Below are 7,257 nucleotides of genomic sequence, written 5' to 3' on the forward strand. Positions count from 1 at the left end.
ATTGACCGGTGGTAGTTGGTCGAAGCTCAAGTGGGTAGCCACTCCCTTCTCAGGGAACCGTACATGAGACTTCCGCATCATACGGCTCTGTCCCGAGCTTCCGTCATCGGCCCTTGTCATTAGACCACTATGCTTGTCTTATCCGCCTTGACTCTCGAATCTTTTGCTTCTCGGGTGGTGGCGAACAATGCTGCTTGCGTAGCGGGACATGCCTGCCCATCGTTTAGGCCTGCTTCCTTCCCGAAAGAAGGCTAGCCGGACTAGTGGTAGGGGACCCGACCGTAAAAAACCCTACCCTATTCTCGAACCCTCTGCCGAGCTCTACCCTGCCCGCATTTATTTGGAAGGGGGCCAAAGAAATGTCTCCACCTGCTACCAACAGTCTTTCTTTGGAATTGATCCCCCCCTCCGTTTGTTTTAGCAACTTATCCTAAGGTCTCTTCGCTAAGAACTCTCCGGCAACGACAGAGGAACTAACCTGCCTGCAGTGGTGGGGCTGCTTTTTTTAAAATAAGACCTAGACGATTATCCCTACCCTCAGTAGCTTACGAGTTTACGTCCATCCCTGGTCGGGTATAGTTTCCTTTATTTTTATCCCTTGTAGCCATTACCCGAATTCGCGCAAGTGTGTCCATACCCCCCTGACTTGACGAGGAATTCATTCTCGCGAACAAACACACCCCCTACACACACCTAGGAGCACACCTTCCTGCATATCCATACAAGACCTGAGTAGGCGGGTCGAGGTCCTACGAGGTACCCACTACTCGGAGTACCCTCCCACCAAAAAAAGATGTGTGGTTCGGTGGTTCGACCAGAAATGCTATGCTTACGCACAAGACTACCCCTCTTCCCGAAAGCTTCGCGGGGACCTTTACTACTTTACGATGACGGGGGACCGCCCGTAGGGGGTTTACTGCACAAGGACCCTGCAGAGGAAAAGCTTGATCCCAGCGAATAGAAGATGCTCAGCTCCGCACAACATAGGGATTGGCACGCTTTCGGAAAGAACATAGAATAGTAGAGGATCCAACATGCAGGACACGATGATCATTAGAAATTCACGAATTATGAAAGGCTAACTTTCTTAGGAAAAGCCATCTGGGCAAGAGATCGTCAGATAAACCAAACTGCCGACCTACTGTCTGTACTGCATCGGATCAGATAATGGTGAGCCATCAGTCGGACGGAGTTTAACGTAAAGCTCCAAGGGAGTGTCAACAATCTTCTCATCATTGAGTTGAGCTCGAGTGATCAAGTCATGACATTATTTGATCTAAGATACCAAATATCCACGAGGAGAATGTGCGACCTCCAAGCCAAGAAAAGGCTTAGGGCGCGTCAGCGCCTTCATAGCAAATAATAGATGAAGGCGACACTTGATCAGCGATATGGTAACAGAGTAATCACTAGTCAGTTTGATATCATCAACATACAACAACAAAATAGCACGTCCTCGAGGATAAAATGATATGAACATGGCCGAATCATGATCACTCTGAGCAAACCCTGCCTGGATAACATAACCAGTGTGCCGAACTTCAAAAACTATGCCGATTTTGGCGGACCGTGCTCCACCCCGGTGAACTCATGCGGTTCCGACGTGCCCAGAGGCCAGAGGCGAATCCGTTCACGGTCCGTAGGACCAACACCATTCGAAGGTTGATGGCCCGCCCCGCCTAGAATAGGAATCTTTGATTGAGCTTACACACATTCGCTCACTTACGCTGTCCCCCCTCAGCTCACCCTAGCCCTGGGTATGTCGTCTCCAAGGCTTCACAAAAAATCTTCACTAACAACATATGCATGCTTTTGTAGGTTCAGGCAGAACCGTTGTTGCCTGATGGGAACTTCCCCCATATTGCTATCAATGTATTTATGTTGCACGACCTCTTAACATTACACCACTGAATCCCCAATCCTTTGCTTGCTGTGTAGTGACAGTACCAATATCCACTAATCGTTGTTTCCAGATACGGTTGCCGGTTGACATCTCTTCTAATTCGTCGATACGAGAAGAAAATTGTTGTGTGGAGGAATCAATATCTCGACATAAGCCAAGAGGCAGATCTTGTGCCACTCCACCAGGTCGTATGAAACTGGCATGCATCTTGGCTCCCGGGACTCTTTCATAGAATTCCAACAATTTCTCCCGCTCCTCAAAAGCCCAAAGGAACGGATTTGATGCTCCCACATCCATAGCATGAGTAGTTGAAGCAAGTGAATGATTTGAAATTCGAGTTATTTCACAGAATAACACTCTTATATATTGACTCGTAATGGTACCTCACAATTCAAAAGTCTTTCTATGGCTGAAGAATGAGCGTGTTCTTGGGCCATCGCAGAAACATAGATAGGGTTAACGACGGAACGTACAACGAAACTTTACGACAACTTTTTCGTACACGTTCACTTGCATCACATACACAAGAGCTCTCTGAACCGTGCAATAAGGTCACCAATAACATGGCTCTCCCACTGGAGTTACCTTAGCCCCGGGCCATGCTATTCCATGATATTGGAAAAAGTTGACTAATTATTATCATCGTCTTGAAAGCTGGGCACCTTTTGAATATGAGTGGGGCTCCTAGTCTAGGCGGAGCCTTCGTGGAGCCAAACCGAAGGAAGAGCAAAAGGGCGAGGCCACGCCTGGCTTCGATTAGGAGGGGGGCTTAGCTCTGGATCCCACCTGCTTGCAGAAATGAATGGATCAGAAAGGGGGCTGGGTTCTATTTCCGGGCCGGGCAGGAGGTGAAGGCCAGAAGAAGAAGAGAAGTGCGCCTTTCCGGTAAGGAAGAGGATAAAAAGGTGCTGTCATCTATCTCGACCTGTTTCCCGAGGCGTTGGAAATGAAGACCAGCTCAGAGAATCACTGGCGTGCTTTCTCTCCCTCATCGTTTCGCCAACAAAGAAGTCATCCTTGACATGACTATTGACCATTCCATCCCTACCGAGCCGCCTCTTCGAAGTATTTACCTCTGCCTTACTTTTTTGAGAACATACCCTTCAAATCAAAAATAAAAAAAGAAAGAAAAGTCCCTCGTCTGTGATTTAATCGGCCCTAAGGGAGTTTACTCGACCCATTCTCGAGTCTCCCGCACTGCTCAAGTGTGCGACTCCGTATGAGGACCTCCTTCCCTTTTGCTCTGCCCACTCTCCATTCACACGGTTATCAAAGTGGAGGAAGGGCAGGCAGTAGGTACCACGAGCCCTCTGTCCCACACATCTATCAAGAAGCAAGTGTAGTTCACCGGTTCCACCGAATGCTCCTATCTCTCGGCAAAGATCGTGTGAGTGTGCAGTTATGCTTCGGATGCTTCGCCATGGAATACATCGATTCAGTTCCCCTTCTTTTTTGGTGCACTCGCTTTGTATCTCTGACACACAATGAAGGACGCGGTGGGAAGAAAGCTGCCCTAGCCACTGTCCAGTCGATCATTCCGCTGGCATCTTGCATTCACGCCTCCGTTTGACTGCCGCTCGGGAATGTAGTTGTAGATACGTGAGTCTTAGTGGGTCGTTGGCTCCACCTTTTATCTCCTTCTACGACATGCTGTAGTCGTCGCCATATTCAATATGTCACTTAGTCATATCTGCCTCGCAGCGGGTCAACACCTCCGAAAGAAAGGGAGGGAGGACTTCATTCAGTGATTCCGCGATCGCCCTCTAAACGATCAAAATAAGGTAAAGCTTGAAGATAAGTTTTATACTCAATTAATTTCTTAGTCCCTCTAGTCGGGTGGGCGCCGGCCGGCCAGATCCCCCTGAAAACCCTATGAGCGGGTCTCCCCGCATGCGACTCACGCCATTTGAGGTGGCCCAGCCCAGCATTCATTCGCAAATCTTGTAGTGAAATTGAGACTGCTCGACCTCGGAAGCTAATTCGCGTGTAGGCAGTGCTGTCTTAATACCGTTGACTGTATCTATTCATTGATACATTTGCTCGCTCCCCCCTCTTTTTTCAAGAATGAATGAGCCGCTCGGACCTTCCATTTCCGTCAAATGACCCGGCTTCCCCTGGCTCTTCCACCGTCCGGGCTCCCTTTCCTCCCTATGGTCCCCCGGCGTAGGCCCACCATGCTTCGCGCCTGTGGCATTTTCGCCAGACGGTCTTTGCCAGTAGTGCCATCCTCCCCGCAGGCTGTCTGTATGGGTGGGTTGTCCCTTGCTGCTACGTTCTGTTAGGTGCTATGAATTACAGGAAATTCAGTGCTTGACTTGGACAGCAGGCGGGTTACACGTTCCACTGTGCCAAGATGTGAGGTGCAAGTGGTGATGATCACCCCGGGGTATGCGCTAGCGCCCTTGATGGGCACTCCAGGACCCGCCTACGCTCGTGAAAACCCAGGTCGGTCCTTCGACCAGATGTGTTGATAACGAGGCCACCTTCACAACCTTCTCTCTTCTATGTTTATCCAAAGTCAGGTAGGGCGGTTCGCTTGAGTTGCTCAACCGTCCCTTTGCCCGGTGCTCATGACGCGCTACGGAACCTCCATCGTGCTAGCGGCATAGGAGCCTACTCAGCGTCAGCGGCTTCGTGCCGCACTGGAGTGATCCAATATGTGGTTCCGCACGTTCCACCACTTCTCCGTTCATTTCCAATACAGATCGTGAAACCTTTTTTCGTTATTTATTTAGAATATTAAGTAATATTACTACTGGTAAAATATTGTCTAAATCGGTATTTTAATATTTTTATATTAAAAATGAACGAGGTATAATCTCGGTTATACTACAAGATAGAGGATAACCGTTATTCAATTGAAAACTTTTATTTCAAGCTAATAGTGAAAGAAACAGATAGAGGTTGCCTCTCTTCAGGAACTGTGAAACCAAAGGGACGCTTCGAAAGAAGGGAACACACGACTCTTATCTGGTTTGAATCCAGTTCGTCCCGGAAAAAAGACTACACCAAACTACACTAACTATGAGTTTATGAAAGCAAGAACTACTAATTGTAAAAATTACAATCGAAAGCCCCCCCCCGGTAGAAAACCAGCTATTGTTTCATATATGCGCTAGGAGATAGTATCCTATCCCCCTCAATCTCAGGAGTCGCTTTCTCTATGCCCGACTTACAAGCTCTTTGCTTATTATTTCTCGGGTGGGATGAAGGTCGAAATGTCTAGTTTGAATTGCTTATGCTTATATAGTTTGAATCGTCTAGCTTCATACCAAGGTTGTTCTACAAAAGAACCAAGTAAGAAAGTAAGCCCGTTCAATTGAAATAGCTTCCTCGCTTCGCAGTTCGATACCCACTGAAACTATGGATACGATAGACTCGGGAGGGGTAAAGGGTTACTTTATTTGGGCTGCTAAGTCTTTCTTGTTGATTCCAGAAATAAAGAGGACCTTCTTAATCCTTCGTGCTCCACACCCGCCTCACTAGACCTATCCATTCGAGCTCTCTCCTCTAATCCCAACTCGACACGGCTGGACGACGACGCCTGTTCACTTATAACGAAATCACACGTTAAGCTCGATGAATTCATCTACAATTTCTGGATTTGTTGGTTTGGCAAGGCAGAACCAGGGCCCTTCCATTAAGGTTATATTATAGTTTCGATAGGAGAGATGCAGACCAGATAGGAATGCAAGAACACTCTGTAAATTGTTTATTAATTGGTTTAGTCTGTGGAAGAGAAGTATCGATCTAGAGGATTGCCCCCCCCAAATTGACCTAGTTGTCCTTGACTTGCTTCGGAAAGAAAAGACCTAGTACTTGTTTACCTTGACCATGGCTACTTTCCCGCCGCCTTTCCTTCTATACTTTTCCTATGTGCTATCCCAGGCATCCCTTGTCAAGCTACCTATCCCTACGAAAAACCAAGCCTACTTACTACGTGTTTTCCTCTATTGGCAAATACGCATATGCTGACCTACTCACGTGCATATCTTGCATAAAGCCTTCCCCTAAAAAAACAAACTGGCCCGTATCTTCCTAGTCCTTGTTGCCAGCCCTTCTCGACTTTACTCGACTATTTAGAAAAAGCTACTACTTGAATGCATACTTTTACTATTATTTAAAGAAAAAACAAAAACTATTTATGAGTTTATGCCCCACCAACAGAGCAAAAGAATGATCAAATGAGGAACCAGAATATGAAAGTGCAAAATCTCCTACCGAACAAAGAGAGCACTATATCTCATTTTAAAAATCTAGTAAAAATTCTTCAACCTAACTCAACACAACTATATTTCGACTGTATATGTATGTTTGTAACGTGCCACAAAACCACCTTAAGATTAGACAGTTATCAATCAGCAAACGCATTGATCACATGCAAAAAAATCAAGACGGATCTCCTTCCTTTTATTCGGTGCTTTCCTTTTATAAGTCACTGCTATTCTTCCTTGACCCTTCTTACCTTTGCTAGATTTTGCATTCCCCTCATTACTATTTGGCTCAGTATTATCTTCACCTTTGGAATTGCTTCCACCAGAAGTAGACGACAAGTACCGTAGATGTCATAATTTCGTATATAGCAAATTCAGGTAGTAAGTAATGGAACTGTAGCATGCAAAGGGACTGTACCATGGAAATTGAGAAGAAATATCCATCAAGTTTTTCCATTTTATGCCATATGAATAAGAGATTCCTTTTAGTTAGAAAGCTCGCGTAGAAGTTTGCTATCAAAGACCTCGGTATTCTTTTCATCCGCGGTTTCCCACTTCTCTGTCTCTGGGTGAATGCCTGTACCAGAGGTTATGCGCCAGCTTGGGAAAGCCTTAAGTTGCAAGGTAGATTGGATCATGTCCTCGATAGAAGTTGCGGAGGAATGAAACGACGATTTCGGTATCGGAAGAGAAAGGGATTGTGCTTTCGACCGTGGCGAGATAGGATAGACTTGGGATTCTTTCTTGGCCCTTGATTGCCAATACTCTGGGGCTGAATTAGTTAATGAAACTAATAGGAAGGATTGGGATGATGAACTGGATCAATTCTTTCTTTCGCTGACTGACCAAGGTAATTAATTCCTTCCATTGGCCAGGCGGGTAAGCAAGGAGACGACGTTCTCATTAAAAAATGAAATATGCCATGCCGAATTCAAAAACAACTCCTTAAACTCCGTCGTTTACCGACATCCTCTCGGCTATCATACGTCCTCTGCTTATCTCTCTTAGGCATAGGCATCTCAACACATTCCTCCTTCCGAGTTGTTTGTCCGAACTTGGCTCTTTAGTAAAATGAAGGAGCTGCTAAGCTATTATTAGGTATCAATTTAGGAGCCTTTTGTCATTTCCAACTACATTATT

At 46.2% G+C, this 7,257-nt stretch overlaps 1 pseudogene; it reads left to right on the forward strand.

Moving 5' to 3' along the window:
• Positions 1-2,319: 2,319 nt before the first annotated feature.
• Positions 2,320-3,683, forward strand: LOC123099884 (uncharacterized; annotated as a pseudogene).
• Positions 3,684-7,257: the final 3,574 nt, after the last annotated feature.

Source organism: Triticum aestivum, chromosome 4D (assembly GCF_018294505.1).
Source record: "Triticum aestivum cultivar Chinese Spring chromosome 4D, IWGSC CS RefSeq v2.1, whole genome shotgun sequence".
Lineage (NCBI taxonomy): Eukaryota > Viridiplantae > Streptophyta > Magnoliopsida > Poales > Poaceae > Triticum > Triticum aestivum.